This window comes from Choristoneura fumiferana, chromosome 9 (assembly GCF_025370935.1).
Source record: "Choristoneura fumiferana chromosome 9, NRCan_CFum_1, whole genome shotgun sequence".
Lineage (NCBI taxonomy): Eukaryota > Metazoa > Arthropoda > Insecta > Lepidoptera > Tortricidae > Choristoneura > Choristoneura fumiferana.
Genome location: NC_133480.1, coordinates 8561313 through 8583604, shown reverse-complemented (window position 1 = coordinate 8583604; position 22292 = coordinate 8561313). Strand labels below are relative to the sequence as shown.

General features: G+C 36.2%; 1 protein-coding gene across 3 annotated transcripts in view; it reads right to left on the bottom strand.

Moving 5' to 3' along the window:
• LOC141431132 (uncharacterized) overlaps window positions 1-22292 on the bottom strand; it is a 98298-nt gene that overhangs the window by 57363 nt on the left and 18643 nt on the right. For 2 of the 3 annotated variants that reach the window (XM_074092144.1, XM_074092146.1), the window contains exon 2: window positions 18066-18089. The exons of the other annotated variant lie outside the window; for it this stretch is intronic. The gene's annotated coding sequence lies outside the window, so the exon portion shown is untranslated. The remainder of the gene's footprint in view (window positions 1-18065; window positions 18090-22292) is intronic. 3 annotated transcript variants of the gene reach the window in all.

Sequence of the window (22292 nt, the reverse complement as noted above, 5' to 3'; positions counted from 1 at the left end):
ATCATTAAAAAAAAACTTATAAATGTATTAAGCATACAATGTCTGAAGATTTCATTCCGAGGAAATTGAGAAAGGTTAAAAAATAGGTACCTATACTATACCGTACTTATTTACATATTTTTGGCTTTTTTCGAATTTATAAATTACATTATTTATTACCTAGGGTCACCTTGAACGTTTTAACTTATCATGTAACACTGTTTATAAAATTTAGACAATTTAACGCAAACTTGTTACAAAGCTTATTTTTACTTACCTACTTAGCGTAGCTATGCTAAAACATATTTTTCAGCGACAACTCCTTGAAATGGTCTAATCATAAATTAAATTCACACTGTTGAAATTGTACTCTAGAATTTTAACACTGAATAAATATAGAATACATTTCAGTGCCTCGGATAAGTTAAAAAATTGCGATGAATCTAACGGGTATTCTCGGTGCTTGGTTGAACTGCCTCAGAGTGCTTCTTGGTGCAATCGGGACTCGTCCATTTTCGGTAACAAAAAGGACATTATTGAACAACTAGCTTATTATTTCTACCAGCAACCTCAGCATTAGATGACCGGATAGCCCAGTGGTTAGAAAACCTGACAATGAAGCTTGAGGTCCCGGGTTCGGTCCCCGGCCGGGCAGGTATTTGTATGAATAATACGAATGTTTGTTCTCGAGTCTTGGACATTTAATAGGTATGTATTTGCCGGGTACCCATAGTACAAGCTTTGTTTAGTTTGGGACTAGGTCAATTGGAATTAATTATGTCTAGTGATATTTATTTATTTATTAAAACTAGATTTTGCCCTCGGGAACTCTGTATTTTTCCTGGTTAGTAGCCTATGTCACTCTCTGGCCCATAAACTATATCCATGCCAAAAATCACGACGATCCGTCGCCCCGTTTCGACGTGAAAGACGGTCAAACATATAAACACACAAACATACAAACACAAACACTTTCGCATTTAAAATATTAGTATGGCAGTATGGATATTGTAATAACAAACGAACTCCAGCATTTTTGTAATAACAAATACACAAAGTGTCGTAAATAACGCTCTTGTTCTTGCGCCTGTTTACAAATAAGGTGTCAATCGATTCGACTCGATTGCGGACGACGGCGTCGGCTTTTTGCCTGAGATGATTGAATCGATTGACAATTGTTTTTTTACGCCTTACTAATAAATATTATACCTAAATGCGTTAATACTAACAGTAAATTGGTTGTGGTTTCACAAATACAATACTTAGCGCTACTCTCATCCACTCAAAAGTTGACTGGTAGATATCCCTTAATAGGATCTCTTTGGTAAATGTACCTACTTACCTCCGAGTCTGTCAATTTGTTTTTTCTCTATGTACAAAAGTTCCCAATCCGCACTGGGCCCGCGTGGGAACTATGGCCCAAGCCCTCTTGTTCTGAGAGGAGGCCTCTGCCCTGCAGTGGGACGTATAAAGGCTGGGATGATGATGATGACAAAAGTACAATTAAGGGTTTACACACATGACGTCAAAAAAGTGATAGGAGTTAAGTACGTAATAGGTATAGATGTATATGTACGTATGTAAAGTTTTTATTATACAAAAGAAGAAAATAAACAAAATAGCTAAATGCCAGCCTCATTCTATTTCAACTCTTTTCTCGTTCTGAGAGGAGGCCTGTGGCCTACAGTGGGACGTATAATTAGTTATTCTGTGGTATAAGTTGAATTATTGATATTGTTCTTCTCATTCTTCTTAATACTTGAAATTCAAGTGACCAACAAACCCAATGAGACTTAAAAACAAGCAAACGTCAAAGAAAACAAATATAACTTTTTCACTAGCCTTGATTATTATTTCCAGTTCCACTGTACTCTGTTCTTATTTTCTCTAACATTCCACAGACAAAAGAGGGCGTATAAATTATACATAACGTACTGAGGAATCACGCGCACCTCAACGCCCTATAGATCATGTCCTTAATTACACGGATAAAAGTACCTACCTACTTTTAATTACCTTAACAGCCTGAACCGGTAATTAGCATTGTCAGTAAGTCTTCATACCTCTATACCTCTAACTACTTATTTAGTTTTCATACGGCTATTATTATTTATATAATTATGTAGGTACATATAAAAATATACATATACAGTCGAGTGCAAAAATATGGACTTTTATAACCTCTCAAAAATATTATGTACTTACCACACTCTTATTCAGACCGACAGACAGGCAGACAAGGCCGTGGTAAAATATCTTTCGAGTAGTTTGAATAGATACATATTTTTGCACTTGACACATCGGCAATGGCGGAATGAACTGAAGTAGGTACTTCTTGGAGGAGTGGCCCTTGTATGCAGTGGACAGAGAGCAGTGTGGAAGCATCAAGAGGAGCCCTTTACGCAACAGTATTCTACCTCATCTGTACTTTACCTAGCATTTATAAGGCGAGATAGATTCATCGCTGGTCAGTTTTAATTTAAAAAAAACATGGCTGAATAAAAGCACTATTCAAGCAAGACGTCAATCTTTTGTTTTTTTCATTTTTGCACTGACTGTACCTACTCCAAACAATCGAAACATCCTTTAATCTACGGATGTAGATTGTTGCCATAAAGCACCACAAAAATACAAAGGAAAAGGCATATATAAGATCAAGGCGCCAAATAACATTTACATTCCATAACACAACAGCATCTTTGTTGTTGAAGAACAATTCAGGTAGGTACTGTCTAACTTCAATATGTTATTTACTCGTAACTTTGGTTATAGTTAGTGCCATGAGAGTGAATGACACACACAGCTACAAAATATACTCATTGCATAAAAGGAGAATGAATGAAGTGAATGAGTTAATGTCAAAATCCTGCTGTCATTACGTGCGTGCGTGACTTCAACTGGTGACACTACCTATAAATACAGTGTCATTTATTTATTTACCAACGAAAATTGTTATTCAACGTAAACAAACTTTTAATCTTAGTTCATCGGGCAATACGAAAATGAAGTGAGTAAAATGGAATGCGACCGGTCAGTCAACCTACTCACCTTGGACGGAGGGCAGGCCAAACAATGGGCGCTAGCGGCCAGTGCTTTATTGTGCCTTATAAGTCTTACTACTTGAAAAAAGAACGTGTCTATGAGTGATTCCATGTTCATTTTCATTTCTCATGGGTAAGTGGATTTTACCTTGGTAGAAATTTAAAGAATAAAATAGGTTGTTCTGAATAAAAAAAACATTCGTAATTTCAAATTACGTACAAGTTTGCTCACAATCTTAAAATTAGAAAGGCTGTGTTTCGTTATATAAATTACTAAAGGTATCAGATATTTTATGGCACGGTTTGGAAGTAAAAAAATTAAATCGTTAACCGAATGTTAGGATGACAGTTTCATACATTTTGACAATACTTGGAGTTATGCTAATTTAACTCTGGTCCGTGCAAGTCTACCTCAAATCTTTTCTTAGAATGCTGCTATATTGACGAAAGAAAGAATTTTGTTTCTTATGTAAACTGAATGATGAACCGAGGTGGAACATTTACATTGTAAATGTCAGGTCAACATTGTATACACTTGCCAAAGAAATCATCATAAAATTGATTTCATGATGATTTAAAAAGGGTTCCACCTCGGTAGGGTCAGCATCAAAAAGTAGCTCTTTACAGCCACGTACGTAACGCCATGCAAGAGTGATAAATATTTTAATGCGACAGAGTAAAAACGATCCGCTACTTTTGATGCTGAGTGTACGCAATTCAGTTTCATCGACTATACAAACAAAGCACTGGTTATATTAAATGATGTTGTAACTAATGGATAACTCACGTCTTAAACAGAGTTTAGCTCGACATGTTTTGAGCTATTTCGTAGCCCTTCTTCTCAGGAGCACGCGATTCGGTGGCTGGCTCGCGCGAAGCACTGGTTGCAAGACGGTTTCATTTTTACTAAGAAAGCATTTTATGTTTTTTAAATTTTACTTTATCTTTAGGCTTCCCAGTTTCACATTACTGAAGTTCTGTCCACAATAACAACAAAGTGCATCTTGAATGTAGCAAAAACTTATACCAAACTCTACCAAACAAATGAACCATTCTACACGTAAATACTTACACTGGCCGACGCATTAAGACCAGTCAAACTAGACACCTGCAGCACAAACAGCTATACCAATTTCAAAAGGCACTCAAGGTCAGTACGCATTGGTCGAAGTACCGGCGAAAGTTTCGTATGTAAGAGAGTTAGCTTCACTCTAACAAGATTTGCATGTCTGGTGCAAATAAACACTGATAAATAGTTGCCAAGGACTTATTGTTACGTATTTCTCACAGAGCGGTTTTCTTTGCTTTGCGATAAGCATTTATTTATTACTGTTGATGTATGAGAAAAGATTGAAAATTTGTCACGAATCCTACTAATATGGCAAATGGCTAAGTAAGTGTAACGAATACCTATGTAAGTGTACATATGTGTTTATTACTTTTTCGCGTTAAATGAGCTAGACGAATTTGGATCAAGTGTTTTAAATAAATATCTGGATCTCAGTATAACAGATAAGCTATCTTTCATACAGACGTTTCCACACACACACACAAACCCATTAGTATTCACAAATGGGGTAGGCAGAGCACACGAAACGTTACCACTGCGGAGCCACTTTTAGCAATTTTAGGTTTTAAGTTTGACAAAAACGGTACAAATAGTGACAGGTTGCTAGCCTGTCGCCTATGGTATACCTTAACCTATATCCTCAGTCCACGTTTACGTAGAATCGGGATATAGAGCCTGGCCAAGCTAAGTCTGCAACGGAATAATTTGGCAACACTGTATTTTAACGTCAAATCACGTACATAATATGCGTTACATTTGCAGTGTTACCATATTATTCTCTGCAGAGTTAGCTTGGCTCGGCTCTACCTACGTATGTGAAATCTGGAAACCTTAACCGCTTGAGTGCCGTTAGAGGCATGAATTTTCTAATGTAAGTAAAGATCGATATAAGAATGAAAATAGTTTCGATTTGACATTCTTTTACAGAGTTTTTTAGTCCTGCAAACAGTTTGTTCGCAGGATACAGTCTTTATAAGAACATAATATAGGTAATATAAGGTAACGGCGCTATCACCGTGGTACTTAAGAAAACCTTTCAAATATGTATATTTGGGCATTCCCGAGGAAATGTAATAAGATTCCGGAATTTCTATCAACTGTTACAGTCAATATTACACGCGAGCAAAACAGCGGGTAAGGACTACCACATAAAATGCCCAACTTTTTATAGAGTCACTAAATTAGCACAAAAAAAGAGACTATTGTCCTACTATAGATTAAACTTTTTAGTAACACCACCAATTAAGTTTCAAATATAATGCATCCAATCGAAGAAAAAGCAATAAAACTTGGAGTTCCACTTGAAACATTTCAGTTCCATTAGTAGTTAGAGTGGCATGAGAACGGACGTAACTAATTGTTGTAACTACCTGTTGATTTTAATTGTATCGACTTTTTTAAGTGTGTAATTAAACTGAGTGTATGTTAAGCACAGAATACTGTTGAGATAGAGTCAGCACGCGCACCGAAATCGTACAGTCGGTGCCCTAATACAAGTTTGCACTTTTATGCAACTAGTGTGTAGAAGTGGATACGTAAGTTAGGAAACCGACCCTACAAGAACCAGACGTGTTACAAAACTACGCCATAAGAGTAAATTAGTGATGTAATCTACTAAAAGAAGCAAAGTTGGTAGCAAAGAACGTAAAGTGTTCACTAGAACGGGTGGCGCTAACTCGTAACAACCCGACACTCTGGGTTGACTAAATTTCGTGGCGTCCATGATGACTAACTCACACACACTAATACAAATACAGCAAACACACAAAAATACTAACAGCTAAGTGTTGTATCTGATGACGCTTCCTTCATGCCCCGGCTGCTTAACAAAACGTTCACTCCATGCCACGGATTCTTTAGTCTAGTAGGTAGGTCACTAACTACACTTGCATTTTCTACTTTGATAACATGTATATGGTGTTAATAAAATACTTACACCTTGGAAAATTACATTCACTGAGATGTAATCCAATAAACCTTAGTCCATTACCAAGTACCAAGAAGGTTACGAGTAATCTGTGTTAATTAACTTTATAGACGTGTTGATATTGTTGAGACGACTTCAACGGGTTAAGTGTTATCTTGCAGATAAGGATAATCTAAGGATTAATGAGATGCAGAATGTTCTCGAAGGATGTTTGTGTTAAACGGATTTATGTCGTAAAGATACTCGTATTGCGACTAAAGGTAATTTAAAAAAAATGTTTGTCTATTTTCTTTCTTATCTCATTGATCCAATCTTGCTTGCACGCAATGGCTGTCTGCTATGTATCAGGGCCTGGGTCAAAGCTCCTGACGTTATCCACAGCAATTGCATGTCCGTAGTCCATCCAGTATAAAAAATCCCTTAATGAGTGTACCTATCTATATTTAAAAAGCATATAAATATAATTATGTTCTGTGTCCTGAAGTCCAGTCAGCTCATATATATTGGCACCGCAAGAAGCCGCTTCCAGTGTGACAAGATCTTTTCATAACGGTTACTATGAAAGTAGTAAAGCTACAAACATCACTTACGACTTAATTTTTTATCAGCTCTTGCCCGCGATTCTGCGAATAATTATATTGTCACTACACCGCGGGAATTATGCAAATCTATCCTGTGCCCTTCCCCGGAACTATCTCCATACCAAATTTATCTAAATCTGTTCATGCAGCGGGTTAAAAAGAGTAAAGACAGACAGAGTTAATTTTGCATTTATAATGTTAGTAGTTGAGGATAATTATTTTCTTGTAGACAACATAAATAACTTCGTTTTTCTACTTATCGTATTAATGGAAGTAAATAGAAATGGGTAAAACGTGTTTTATCAATCTGTCACAATTTAACATTACTTCTGAACAATAAATTGAATAAAATATTTCCATTTGTACCTACACTGTAGTGTGAACTTGTACCTATGGTAGATAGCTATAGTTTTTTATTATTATTTACACGGAAATTTGTAAACCGTAGCCTACTCGGACAGCAAAATCACTATACAAAATAATCATGCTGCACAAAACTCTCCTTTCCCAGTTTCCCACTGCTTATACAACACTACATTGTGTAGATAATAATTCGCACATAATTACACATATGCACAAACATACAATTCGAGCTAGCCTAGCAGGCTTTCGCTAGGGGTCAAGACGCGGACGAGAAAATAGCTGCCCTGTAAATGGCCATTTCACCGCTTAACTTGTAAGACAGACGGATTGAATGAAGCCTGAATAATATGGAGAATATGTAGTTTACCACTTATACCACTTAGTTATTTAGTTATATTACAGAATGGACGTAAATTGGATTCTAAGCGGAACTATGTACGTGCTGCTATACGCCAGGTAGAGTCATCAAGACATTCGTATTTAGATTTAGTACTAGGTACATATTATAATTATTATCGAGGCTTATATTTTTTGGCGTTAGTATTATCATATAAATAACACTAGGTATACATTTTATCTCAAAACTGTACTGGTAACGTCAAGAGTAGCGGATCAATTATTACTATTATGACATTAATGTGTCAACATATGAAACTCGTATGAGTTAAAGTGGCTGCAAAGCGAAAAGCTACAAAAGTACAGCTAATTTTGATGTTGTCTGTACATCAGTGGCGTGGTAAGAAGAGCATCATATGTCGGCGCTTGAAATTTAGGCAACTCGCTGAGATTCGAGTTGATACTAGGTCACGCCACTGCGTACATACAAACAAGAAGAGTTTATATAAAAATATTCATAATGAATTCGAAAATAATTTCCCTAGCACAATTTCAATTATTTAGAATCCCTAAAAGCTTTTCATTTCTACAACAGCAGCTTAGAGTATATATCAAACAAACATCCGATCCCTGAGAACAATGGCTCTTAAATTCCGAAAGCATCCGAACCAGTGTTCGGCAACAATCGGACCCAATCGGGGAACATCGGGCACCATCGCCATTGCACTACATTACACAACCGCTTACATCGATTTTCCGGAAGAATCGATTCGTAGTAATTGGCGACTCGATACCGTAAGTCGGCCAAGTGCTTGACAAATCGGACGATGATTCGACTCCAGCAGGGTTACTACGAAACTCGAAACTCGAAGTTCGTGTCGTGCGGTCCCTCTCGCTCTCGTATTAAATAGTAGGTAAAAGTGTCAGAGGGACGTCACGACACGAACTTCGAGTTTCGAGTTTCGTAGTAGCCCTGCTGTACTTTGATAGATGTCGCTTCGTTCGTTCATCTTTGTTACAAGCTTATATTTAAATTCGCTTTTACGTTCTGTTCAAATCTTGCAAGGCGAATATTATCTACTTCCAGACCAGAATCCTGTTTATGGAAGTAAGAGTTACTCATATGAGTATAATAATAATATTTTATTTAATTTGTCATTTACGAAACTATACACGACTGATATTAGATTTGTACGTCTACAGAAATGAGAGCCCAGTGGTCGTTTGAACTTCAAACTTGATTTATGTGAGTATTTGTAAATTAAATGACGGTTCGAATAAATAATTATATAAGTATGAGTATGAACTTGAATACGCTGCTAAGATGATATAATGCACTTGATTGTCAAATGATGTGCATGTTCGTCGTTAATTAATCATAAACCGATCGTTATCTTATAGTCGTATAAGTGTAGAGAAGAAAATCAGTTGTTTTTTTATGGATTCAACTGATTTATTATTGCTGTCATCAAATATTTCAAGGACCAAATTGAATGAGTACCTAATCTATAAATCATAAACATTTATTTGCATAAAAACATGGTGTCCGTTTTAATGATATGAGAAAAATAGTTTCACACGCTTTTGTCACAATACAACATGCAAATTTTAAATTTGCTACACTTTGAAATTTTAATTTTACAGACTTATTTTGATGTGACTTTATTTTCAGTAGTAATCTGATATTAAAATTCCATGTTTAATATGTATATTCAATTCCTTATTTGCTACGCTTGGTGATCTACCGTAAACAATAACATTGACATGACATTACTCAGACGCATTATAGACATCAATTTCGTTGAACGGTGGTATTTGGTACAGGAATTCCGACACCTCCAGTAAAAACTAATCTTTAAGAAGATTAAAGCAACAACAAAGGCCCAAAAAGAAAAAAATGAAAGGCACGCGATCAGGAATCGAATCCCACCATTAGCGCTCCGGACACACCTACCTGTCCGAGGTTGCCCAAAAGTAATTTCGATGACATAAGTTTTACGTACCCACAAGCCAACAAAACAAATACTTATGTTAATTTTTAAGTTAAGTATACTTGTATTTCATCATACATCATTTTTATTTCAGGACATGTATGTGTTTTTATTTATATATTTTTTGAGATTCTTAATATTGTAAAACGATTATACTTGCGAAGCTTTTTTTTACTCTCGATATTTTAAAATGGGAGCTTATCATATTTGAAGACCACACAGTGATGATGTGTTCATTAAATTTGAAAATTTGAAAAGCGAGTAATTTTCACCCACAGTATGCAAGTTTTTACAAATACTTAATAGTATATGTATAAGTTCCCAATCCGCACTGGGCCCGCGTAGGAACTACGACCCGAGCCCTCTCATTCTGAGAGTAGGCCTGTGCCCAACAGTGGGACACAAATAGGCTGGGATGATGATAGTTTAAGTACAGTATACCTAGTCAAGTTAAGTATATTGCTTATATCTAACCATTTCATTGCTCCACTGAGGCATACTAAACTATACCATTAGAAAAGGCAATGCACGCAAATTACACCCATCACTGCTTCCCATAGAGATAAGCAGATATCAACCATAAAAAACAACACATTCGTTTTCTCGCCATGTCAAACAAAACTAATCAATTCCATAGTCCATCATGAAAGCAGTCTTTAGCACTACCATAATTTAGTCAACGAATAAAAACATCAAATTACACTTAACAATTTGTAAGACCATCATCGTAAAAGATAAGTAAATCACGAGTGCAAAACGCGTGTAGCGTACAACTATTATCATGTTTATAGCCAATTAGCAGCCAGGAAACAGCATAATGTTAAAACACTGAAAAATTAACACGTCAGAACACAATAAAAAAGTAGACCAGCATAAATCAGATCATAGGTTATGCGTGTATTAAAATCATAAAATCAATTTTCGTGTGATGGAAGTTGGAACACTTCCGTGCGGGGTTGTACTGAAATGTTATTAGAACTAGTTTGGGCTGGCACGCGGCGGACGGAGAAAAAAACGCGTATCAGGTTTAACTGTTAAAATGTTGACTGTTTGGGAATCTGGCTCCAATATATTTTGTATATGTTTAGCCTGGTTTCGTATAAGAGGTTATTTTTTGTCGCAGCGTGTAATTAAATCTACTATGAATTAGTATGTCAACTCTGGGGATGTTTGAACATAACCTAAGCAACAAAAAGTTGGAAAACAAATCAAAATTCAAATTTAAATCATTTATTCAGTAAATAGGCCGCAATGGGCAATGGGCACTTTTACACGTCATTTTTTAAACTACGCCAGCGCTTTCGGAAAGACCATCATTGCCAAGAAAAATGCGCCGCAAGAAACTTGGCAGAAAGTCATTTTTTCATTATAAAATTATTACAAATAAAATACTTAAAACTACAGTACCTATAGGTAGAGTCATTCACGATGACGCGTGCCGTGGTTCTTATTACAATGTCATTAATGGCTAATTTTGACAAAATCACGCGTCTTCGTGGATGGCACTAGGTATATATACAATTAAAAGGCGCGAATTAAGTGGCGAATTGTCGTTCATTGTGGCGTTCTAAGGGGGAGGCCTTTGTCCAGCAGTGGACGTCTTCCAGCTGATGATGATGATGATGATGATGATATACAATTAAAGAAAAAAATACAGGGATGTATGGGGTCCCTTAGTTACAAAACTAAGCACTAACTATATCTATACGTTCAGTGGAAGTGTAGAATGCATCCACCGTCATAAATTAAAATAATAATAATAAATTAGTTCTGAAATATACATTTCAGGTCAAGTAAACATTAAGCTTTTGGATTCTTAAGGCAAGCTCACGTCTGCCGCCCCCAAAGTTAGCTCACACGGACTCGTGTCATGCTCTGAAAGCAGAGCGGTACCGAGGGCATGGTATTGCTTCCGTTCCCTTAAACTCTATGGGATCGTCTTGAGAACTTGTACGGAACGAGCCTGTGACTAGAAATTAAACTAAAAATATAAAAGTTTAAAATCCATACGCTTAACAATATACAGCCTTAAATATAGCAAGGGGATATATAAAGTCCCCGAGTTAATAATAAAATTCCTAATCTAATTCAGAGATGTATATAGTTTCTAAATGTCAAAGTAAACTAAGTAAAAACCTCATGTATGTACCTAAAATTTTAATACTTTACAATAAATTAAGTGAACTAAAAGAATTTGCGTGAATTTGTGTGAAGATGCGTGAACACGCCAATTTGCATAACCTTAGCCATCGTAAGGTCGCGGGTGAGCAAGGAATTATTTTAGTTCATTGATATGGACCTCCGTAAAGTAACACCTGATTCAATACATTAATAAATTAAGTATTAAGTAAATGAAAACGCTGCACATTGTTTGCTACACCTCCTTTCCCTTAAACTGGCTATTTTGAAGTACTAATTCTAAAGACTGATCTGATATGGACTTATGTAAAGAATTGTTAAGAATACAGCCAGCCATAATCCGTGATGGTTATGACAAGTCTGTAAACAGATTTCTAGATTATAAACCAGTCTTTAAACGGTTCAGCATCTCAAAACTAGACTTTCATATCTCTAGAATACCTTAGAAGATAAGCTAGGAATTCGAGTCATTACTTTAAGTGGAAATTTTGCAAAGTCTGTCTTTCTTTCTTGACTAAATCATAAAGATAGCATATAAAAAAGCCTTCTAGGCCGTCGATGACCTCGTCAGGCCTTTTGTTTTGTGTTAACACAATCTTACACTTCCCGATAGAGTCGTTTTTACAAGCTTTTATTTTTTAACACATATTTTTTTACTTATAAATACTGAGTTACTGCATCTAACAAATCAGATAACTGATACACATCACTGTTTTACAAATAGTTATTTATAGTATGTACTTTTGTAAACAAAAACAATTAAAATTAACAACACATCTCATAGTAGGTAATTGCTAATAAATAATTACTTTATCGAGAGAGTAGAACTTACAGTATGTGTTGTGTTGACCCAAATTATGATGACACAACAGGTGATAGGATAGACACACTAACATCGACATTTACAAAACAGAGTTAAACTAAACTGCACTACAGACTAGTTGTTTTAAGCCTAAAAACCCTGCTTAAGGCGCAAATTCATTAAGGCGGAGCTACCATCACTTTGTAGATATTGTGCCCTTGAAAATTTTGAGACAACCTGTCTTGAAGACTGACGCCAAATACTAAATCCGGAAGACTCGACCCAAGCCTTCCTTTGACTACAACACAAGTGGGATCACTGTCGTTCTTTATACCGCTTTTTCAAATCCACGTTTGGTTTTGCTAGTCATGCTTGCGCATGGGGCGTTCAGCGAGGGTACGCAGCGCTAGTGCTGTCTACCCTGCTGTTAGACGCGGTCTAGTCGGAGCGTTTTGGGCGCGAGGGGACTCGCGTGTAGTCACTCGCGCGTTCCTGAGGTACTAGGGCTACATACACCCCGTCCAGATGCTCGCGCGCGCTTCCATAGCGAAAGCATCTGGACGGGGTATATATAGCTCTAGTACCTCGGAAACGCGCGAGTGTCTACGCGCGCAATACGCTTCGTCTGGACCGCGTCTAACAGCAGGGTAGACAAAACGCAAAACGCTCCGTCTGGATAAGGTCTTAGTGGCGGCGAGTGAGTGCGGGCGCAACTTTTGACGCTGTCTACCCTCACCGCACACCGATGCCAACGGCCCGTGAAAGAATCTAGAACTAAACCGTCATCTTCGCCGGATTTCGCCGTCGACGGATACAATCTGGGGGATATTGCTATTATCATCATCAGATTATTATTTTGATGTGAACGTCTTAACGGAAGTTAACAAAGTAAAAAATAATCATAATTGTAACCCACATTAAGGTCACTGATTACCATAAAAGTGGAAAAACATTGAAATTTGAAAATGCAAAACAAATGTTGTATGGAGATTTAACTTCTTTGTGACTCAACTTCTTTCCAAAGTTTATTAAATTTTCGAATTCCAATATGTTTCCATATGGGTTATCTAAATTATAGTACAGGATTTTTAACACCATATATTATTAGTCGGATTCTGCACGTCTTCCCTCCGCTTCAATGACAAAACACCCTAAAAACACGCAAGAAAACTCGTGCGAGTAGTACATTGCGGGGTCACGTAACCAGCAAGTGATGGGTAATCGACTGAGCACCGCAATGGAATGTTACTTGCCCAGTTGCACAGTTGCAGTATGAATGGGCCGGCTCGACCGGGTTAGTACCACACTCCCACAGAATACCGGCGTGAAATAGTAGTTTTGCTACGGTGAGTGGGAGATCCGGAGGTCCAACTCCCCTCCCCCCTTCCCCCTCCTCTATCCCCTCCCCTTTAGGCCGGCAACGCACCCGCAGTCCTAATTATGCTGTAGGTGTCCATGGGTGGCGGTGATCGCTTACCATCAGGTGACCCGCATGCTCGTTTTCCAGCTATTTGATAAAATAAAATAAAAACATATTTTCTTGGATAGATGTTGACCGTTCTAAATATGGAGTTTAAAATATCTAACTAGCTGTCATCTTCATCTAACTGGCCGGTCTATTAACCCGTTATTATCTTAGCAATATTATCTACGCCGTCCGGCATGAGATTGCCATATTAGACTCGCGATCGAAAAGGCATACAATACTTGTTTGCTTTTTGGGTATAAGATAACTTTCTTTGACATGGTTAGTAGTTACTTTTGGTTTTATTTTTTGACCTGTTGATTAAAAACTGGAATATAGCACAAGTTATTAAGAGAATCGTCTACTAAGGCAGCGTAGCAAAATATAATTTGTGCTACGTGTATTTGTGTTCTTTTAAGAATTAAATTTGTAAAACTAAGAAAACAGAGATAAATCATATAAGAAAAGATATAATATAAACGATGCCAAAAGTCAATACTTACGCAAAACGTTCTGTTATACCAAAATAAATATGTGAATATATATATAGTCCCCTTCTTACAAAGAAATGAAACAAAACTATACTTAGCAGGTTTAACTTCTGCATAATTATTTACTTTTGAGACAGCAGCGAACTTTGAATTAAGACATGGTGTATTTTTTACGCATCGATAGCTCTTGCCCGCGACTCCGTCTACTAAAAAAATGTTTATCGTTATCCCTTCAGAACTTTGTAATTTTTCTTGATTAGAATTCCCTATATCCTTTCCTATTTTGCTCGAATGCTCGCTAGAACGCTCACGGGAATGCTCATTACAAATGAGCGCTCAAGTTTATCAGTACTTTGAACATTCCTAAAACAAGTGAAACCGAAAGCGTCACGTCAATTCAAGGAAAGTAAACACATACCTAAAGCAGGATTTAACCTAAGGTCAAGACCGAGAAAGCGGCAAGCATTATACATACAAATCAATTGTTTTCTCCACATAGCGCGAATGCTAATAGTAAAAGTGAATCTATCGGAGTGGATAGAATGCTCAAGCCGTTTTATCGCTGAGTTTCGCGTGCGGATTTCCAAATTAACATGGCTGATGAGCCGTAAGGTGCCGTGAGGTTCTGTGTCTAACCTCTATGAATCTCGTTCGGTAATGGTAAGTAAGTTGGTTAGTGGGCAATTCAATAGAGTAAATTAGTTGCACTTGTGGGTGCATTCTAAGCGTGTATCCGGAGAGCAAAGGAATAAGTTAGCATTTTTTTGATTTGTTCAAGATTTGCTGGATACTTTCGAAAAATGACAAGATTGCCGTTCTTTTAGTTAATGTGCAGTAGGTACATTTGAGTAGATAATAGGCAAAGTGCGCATTAATCAGCCATTATAATTTTTAACGATCCATTGACACATCTGTTTTTTTTTCATAATTTTCTCTCACTTCACAATATTTCAAGAGAACCTGGAAGTCACGAAACAAATACTCGTAATGATTTAATAGCGCAAGAATCATGGTTAATCGCTTATCTTGCCTTAATAACCTGTTATAAATAGTAGTCGTGTGCAAAATAACCCCGTGGTGAACCATAACTTAGAACTAACACTACATAGCGTAGTCTACACTGGGAGGTAATTACATCGTGTAGAGCAACGATATAAATATTTTTAACACATTCATAGAAACTCAATTCGGTACAAAAATTTGTAAGAAAAGCACATTTTTTTCACATTTCATTGTTTTTCAATACTTAAAAAAAACAATCATCTTAGGTAATGAGCTAAACAACGAAACCCCACTCGATGGGGTTTTTATTTTTTTTCGCGCTGCTATCTGTATGGGAGCCCCCCTAAAAATATGTAATAATACTTTTTGACAATTTGTATGCTTTGGCTGTAAAACCTGTGTGACAGACGAACAGATAGACAGTCGGACACGTGAGTTCCGTTTAATCGCCGAACGGTTAGAAAATCCTAAAAACTATGGGGAAAACAGGCGACCGGCTGCATGCCATGTTTATTCTGCGGCTATAAAGGAAATAAACAATGACCTAAGATCATCAGTGTTTAACCAAGGCTTAGCTATCAGTTCTGTTATCAACATGATCTCAGTGATAACGGAGCAAACAGAGCTTAATAAGCGCTATTATCGTCGTAAACGGAGTATGAATTGTGAAACCAAGCCACGTTTTTAAATGTTGATTAGAGATGAATTTCTGTGATAAAGATTCTGTATTGAATCTAAAATAGCTCGTAAAAACTAAGTAGTTTTGTGAAAATAAGAATTGTTAACTAAACTGTTATCAGATTAGTTACATTTTACAAGTTTTTGAACACGACATAGTCAGCGGTGAATTCGTAGAGTAGATTCACTCACAGACGTCCGTAAACAGATTAATGAACGATTAATTATAATTTGACTGATCTGTCGTAACATACTTATAGTGACACTGAACTATTATTCACTGCATGATAATGAAACCTCTATATATTTATGCAAAACTTCAGCTTTCTTGTTCTAACAGCCTAGGCTGAACGTTCATGAGTTAGTCAATGGGAATTTAACTTTTCACGCCACCATTATTATAAACTGCAAACTTGCCCGCATAAAGTATAAAATGTGAATTTTTATTCGTAACGTCAGTAAAAGTTATTTCCCCATATTTTACCACAATCTACGGCACCCACACTTTTACAAAGTACTTAACGTAATACCGATTGCGAACACATCACGGCGTCCGGTGACATAACCTAACAGCATAATCGCTTAATTTGACAGGTGTCAAAATAGCGCGGGAATCTTAAAATAAATAGGTATTGTCCGCAAATGGAAAGTAGTATTTTATTCCGTTGTCAACTCATTAAGGTCGTGATTTTCTGTGAAGTATTCCGAAAGAGCGAATGCTGTTGAAACGTTGTGAGTTGTGAGGCGCAGGTCATTTTGGTTCTGAGAGAGTATAGGCTGAAAGTGACTTTCTACCGTCGACAAATGTTTATATTTCACACGTTTTCGAAGCTATGTAAGTTTTGTGACATAATAAATCTATAACTGATGACTAGGAAACAACGTGCGTCATACGTACATTATAGACGTTAATTGAATATTTGTTTATATTTTTTACGTGATGCAAAATCAGTGTTTCTAGCTTGGCTAACGCTAGATAATAAATTGAATACACTATTATTTTAAGTGTTAGAAGCTTTTATACCGGGTGTGGCCTGTAACATGAGCAAATAATTAAAGCATGGATCGTACTCGTCAAACTGAACAACATAAGTTCAGCGACTTTTGAAAATAATGGAGTCCTGATTTACATCCGGAATAACTTTGTCTTGTACATTTGCTTGTTTGCTTCCAATCTTCCAAGGTAATTTTGACCCACTTATAATAATGTTCATATTGACTTAAAATTTGATATAGCTACATATGTTCGATGACAATATACAATTGTAATTTAATTTAATTAAATGAATACCAGTTTTAATTAGACTTATTTAAAGAAATGAGTTACTAAGTTATGAGTGCGAGGGCGAGGCTACTCATCTTGGCCTCCATTCGCCTGGTCCAACCAGTACGCCTCCTAATCCACCCGTTATCTCCGTAACAGGTACACATTTTCTAATAATTTATTGAATCAGGCGTTACTTTGCGGAGGTCCATATCAATGAACTAAAAGAATTTAAAGAATTTTATGAATTGAAAGTTTTTTTTTGGTCGAGGGTGAGCAAAGAAATTCTTTTAGTTCATTTACACATTTTCTGTTATACATAGAAAATAATTACTGTCACGGCTAAATTTAAAAGCAAGGGATGTGAAATTTTATTAAAAATTGAAAGCCACATTTAAAAATAATGCTGTGAGCGTGTAACGATCTTTTACGTGTGAGAAATTTTCACTTTTAATGCAAAACGCCGTGTACAGGCAATGGGCCAAGTTCACCGATCGTTGACCTAGTCTGCAAATTCATAATAAAAAATAAACTTTTACTTCTCGTCCCAATTTCTTTCACTTGTTTTAATTGTGAGACTACAGATTACAATGTAATCTCACTTTGTTTCAACAAATATATGAGATATATCTCAATCCAGATGAGAAATCACACTGTATATGTATAAGATGTCAATTATATGACCATGGCATCAAAAGGGTTAAACATTCAAGTCTATTTACAACTTTTTGTTACGCTTGTCACAAAATTAACCTAGGGTGAACTTTGTTATTACAAAATGCATGTTTGTTTGTATCATCGTGACCGACAGACGGATTGACAGTGTAATTATACTTTCGTTTTTAATGCCATTTCATAGCGTGTTTGTAAGAGGCTAATGAAATATTTCATAACAAAAAGTGACGAAATAAAATAATATTGTATATAATTTACTTACGAGAAACGAACGGTCAGCAAAAATCTGAAAAGAAAAGAAATCATCAGTTTCATATTTTTACATTTTGAAAGCGTATTTTGGAAGTGTGTCGCTATCGGCATATCAGAAAAAAATTCAGTCTTTTTATCTGGGTTTTCGAAGCCCTGTAACTTCCAACTAGGTTTATTTTTCGTATACCTATATCTATGCCAAGTACCTAAATACACCACCATGATCATGATCATTTATCTCTAAAATACTAGCTAAATAGAAATGTTGGAACAAATTTGACCTTTCAAGCCCACTTATTTTGACTGTATCCATTTATTTGCGCATCATTCATCTTTAACAACATAAAAGTATCGCTCTGGAGCTAAAATTGTAATTGTCTGTGTACATATTTTCTGTATCGTTTAACATTTTGGTGTACAGTAAAGTATCATTGTATCATTGAAATCATTTATTTACATTCATTTAAAATATTCAAGTGCGTTTTGTACATGTAAATATATTTCAATACAATACGATAGGTAACTCTTGTATACGAGATAGTAAGTAATACAGAGACCAGGTACAGAGAGAAAAAAAAACTAATATTTATCTCGGTAATTTTGCTAGTAACACCTTCCTTCCCACATGTAACTCGAGCACTCGAAATTAGTCACTTCTCATATTTAGTATTCGCCGCATCTCCAGTGGCGGAGAAAGCTGCGCCTTTTACGTACGCATTTGTAATAGCGCCCCCGGCGCAGGCGCAGCACACAGGCTTTCCACAGTAAAGCCTCTTTTAGATGGTACGAGAATGCGTGCGAGCGTACATTGCCGTTGTTTATCGGTTACTTATAAATCCATAGCCGCACGGCCCTGCAATGTACTATGCGATTCAATGGGCATTAGGATTGGATGTAGATATGCAGGCAACTACGCTCGCTAACTGTCAATATAGTGTTACTAGCTGTGTACTCGTAAAATGTGTTACCATTTTAATAGTTTGTCCTTTTAATTATATTGTTTTGTATTTAAACTCTTTATAGTGCATAAAACACATGAAATTAAGAGATTAACAGTAGAGTTTGTTTGTAAGTTATGATATGAAGCATAAGTTGTAAACAATAATTAAATTCATCATCATCCTACCCTGTATATCCCACAGCTGGGCACAGACCTCTTATCATCATCATCATCATGTCAGCCGAAAGAAGTCCACTGCTGGACATAGGCCCAAGGCTCAACCTCTTCTCAACCTCCTCTCGACTTCTTATCAAGATAAGATAATATATTTAGAACATGAAACTACCGTGAGTGAGACTCACTCATATTAAATGAAATGGCTATGGATTAGCCCGAAACATGTCGAGCTAAACTCGATTTAAGACTGAGTTATCCGGTACAGTATAATTTAATATGAAATAATTTTTCTCAATTGAGATGAGAAATCTCGCTTTATACTTATAAGAGTTATAATTTAGCAATTATATGACTATGGCATCAAAGGGGTTAAGCAATAAGGTCCTTAGCCTAGCCGTAGTTTTCACGCGAGGCCAGTGCGGATTGGAAACTTAATGCGGATTGGGAACAATTGTTTTTTTTATTTATTTATTAAACTCTCTTATTTTTAAATGTATTTATTGAACTCTGTGCACTGCGCTAGGTGCGGCGGTACCGCGATGGGAACCTCCGGCCGCATTCTAACTCTGCGGTGAAATTACCGGCTAACGACAAGATTTTCCGCTATGCCGATCAACTGCTTTTATTTTTACGATTGTCCCAAATTTAACCGCATTTTGAACTATTAAAATAAATTATTAGTACCGCTAGCTTGAGATGATTTGTTTTGTAATTGACATTAATGACGAAATCTGTGAACATTATCGTAAAAAACAGTACTTATTTTTTTTTTATTTAATTAATATAATCGAAACAAATAAATACAATGAATATATAATTTTTCTGTGATATATGTCAGTGATCCCTATAAAATATTTTAAATTTAAATTTTAGTTTAGTTTACTTATAGTAAGTTACTAAAATCAAAACTGGATTAAACTATAATAATAATATTTTACGCTAAAATGGCCGAACAGATTTGGATAACATAATTTGGTACCTATATGGATAGCTGGACGTGAGGAATAACACATAGGCTACTTCTTAATATCGAAATCTCAGCCGTTAGGTTTAGACATAATTATGAAGCTAGTTGGCACTAGTATCGTAAGGTCTGTTTGACAACTTTGACATTTGCGTCACGTTTGTGATTGGTTAAATAAATGAGCCAATCATATGCAAGACGGATCTCAAACGGATCTCTCGATGCTAACACCATCTAGCGATATTGTCCTGTCAAGTAATCCTCATTAGTCGATATACTGACTTATTTATCCTCGAGGTTTTACGTCGCGTTGTTTAATGGTTTGCATGCATCGGTACTAGTAAATAAAATACAAGCTTGCCTTATCATTTGCGATATTGCGAAAGTATAAACGCGCGCAATTGTCACATAAATCAATAAAATAGAGCGACCACTTCTGTAACCTTATATTTTCTAATTAGTGTTCCCATCGACAGCTAGAAACCCTCGATAAGATTGTATCAAACGAGAAAGTGAACTAACTATCGGCTATTTGCATTTTATTCCTTCATTTACTTAGCCAGCCTTAAACGAAAGTGTCGTTTAATACAAATATACCGACGTCGCTGTTATAGCTTTCGAAGGAAATTATTTTAAAATTATCTTTTTTTCGGTGACCTGGTAATGATTTTATCGTGTTATTGCATTTTTGCGACGAAATGCAGCTGATTTAACTTAAACAACTTTCATTTTCTTAACGACATTTAAATGTAGGCATTAATTTTTTTCAGCGCTTGATTACAATAAAATAAAGTGAGCTTTTGGAGATACCTAAAAAACACCTATATGATACTGATAATTGCCATTTGCTTGTAGTTAAAAAAAAAAATTTTGGCGGTAGCGGGATGAACTGGTCTGCAGGGTTACTACGAAACTCGAAACTCGAAGTTCGTGTCGTGCGGTCCCTCTCGCTCTCGTATTAAATAGTGTAAGTGTCAGAGGCCTGCTCCTTGAAGGACTGGCCCTTTTAAGCAATGGACAGAGAGCTGTGGAAGTATCGAAGGGAGGCCTTTGCTCGGCAGTGGGACAAAATAGACTAACAATAATAATAATGTGATACGCTGATATTAGTTAAGCCACTATGTAAACGCATCTGTTCAACAATATATACATCATAGAATTAAGGCATTTGGGAGTACCTACAATAAATACAAACAATACATTTTGACCAAATAATTCCTGACTTAACAGTTATACATCAAAAGGAGAGTACCTGCTAGTAAGCCCCAAATTACGAACAAGTGTCACTTACAATTGCCTACGAAAAAAACACAACAAAACAGGCAGTGTTTAAAATAAATAAAAATAGGTATACCAAGAGCAGACTTAAAACGCTCTCTCACGTATATGTCAAGACCTTAGCAACTCTTAATCGAATTCAAACGGATAAACCGAGAAATCTTGACATCGTTCGCCTAGGCATTGAATGAGACCTACATCTGAGAAGTTTGCAGTCTTTATTCTTATTTCCTAGGTATTTGGACCGAGACGCGTGACATCTCTGTTGCGCACTACTCTGTACTATCTTCTTCTTTCCTTGCTGAGGAAAGTGGACTTTAGTAAGCATTAAGAGAGTTGCTTTCCATTAGATTGGTGTGGCGGAATTAGTACAAAATGGTCTCGAACTTCAGATGCTTTGTTTCTTTTGTTTTGTTATATGCATTTCAATTGTTTAATGCTACTTGATTCAGTTAATGTAACGAATAAAGAATTTAATACGCACAATAAAGTAGCAACTGAGGTCAAATGATTGTTTAGTACATTTAGATTTAAATTCATGATAGTTATAAAATTAACCTGACCTAATTTAGGTACTGCAAATGACCGATGTAAAAGAAATCACGAAATATTTTAGGTATCAACTGGAGGAAAAATACCAAACTATTATTAGACCGAACATTACATTCAGACCACAATTAAACATACTTGACGATACGAAGGGCGCCGGTGTCAACTGTAAGTTTTTATTGACTTTATTTATTTTGACACTAACTATGCTCTCACCCGCAACTTGGTCTGCAAATAATTTCTTTATAGCTATTCCGTGACAAATATGCAATTCTCAGAGAAAAGTACCTACCCTACATTATGTCGTTCTCAGGGTGTCAAACTACCCA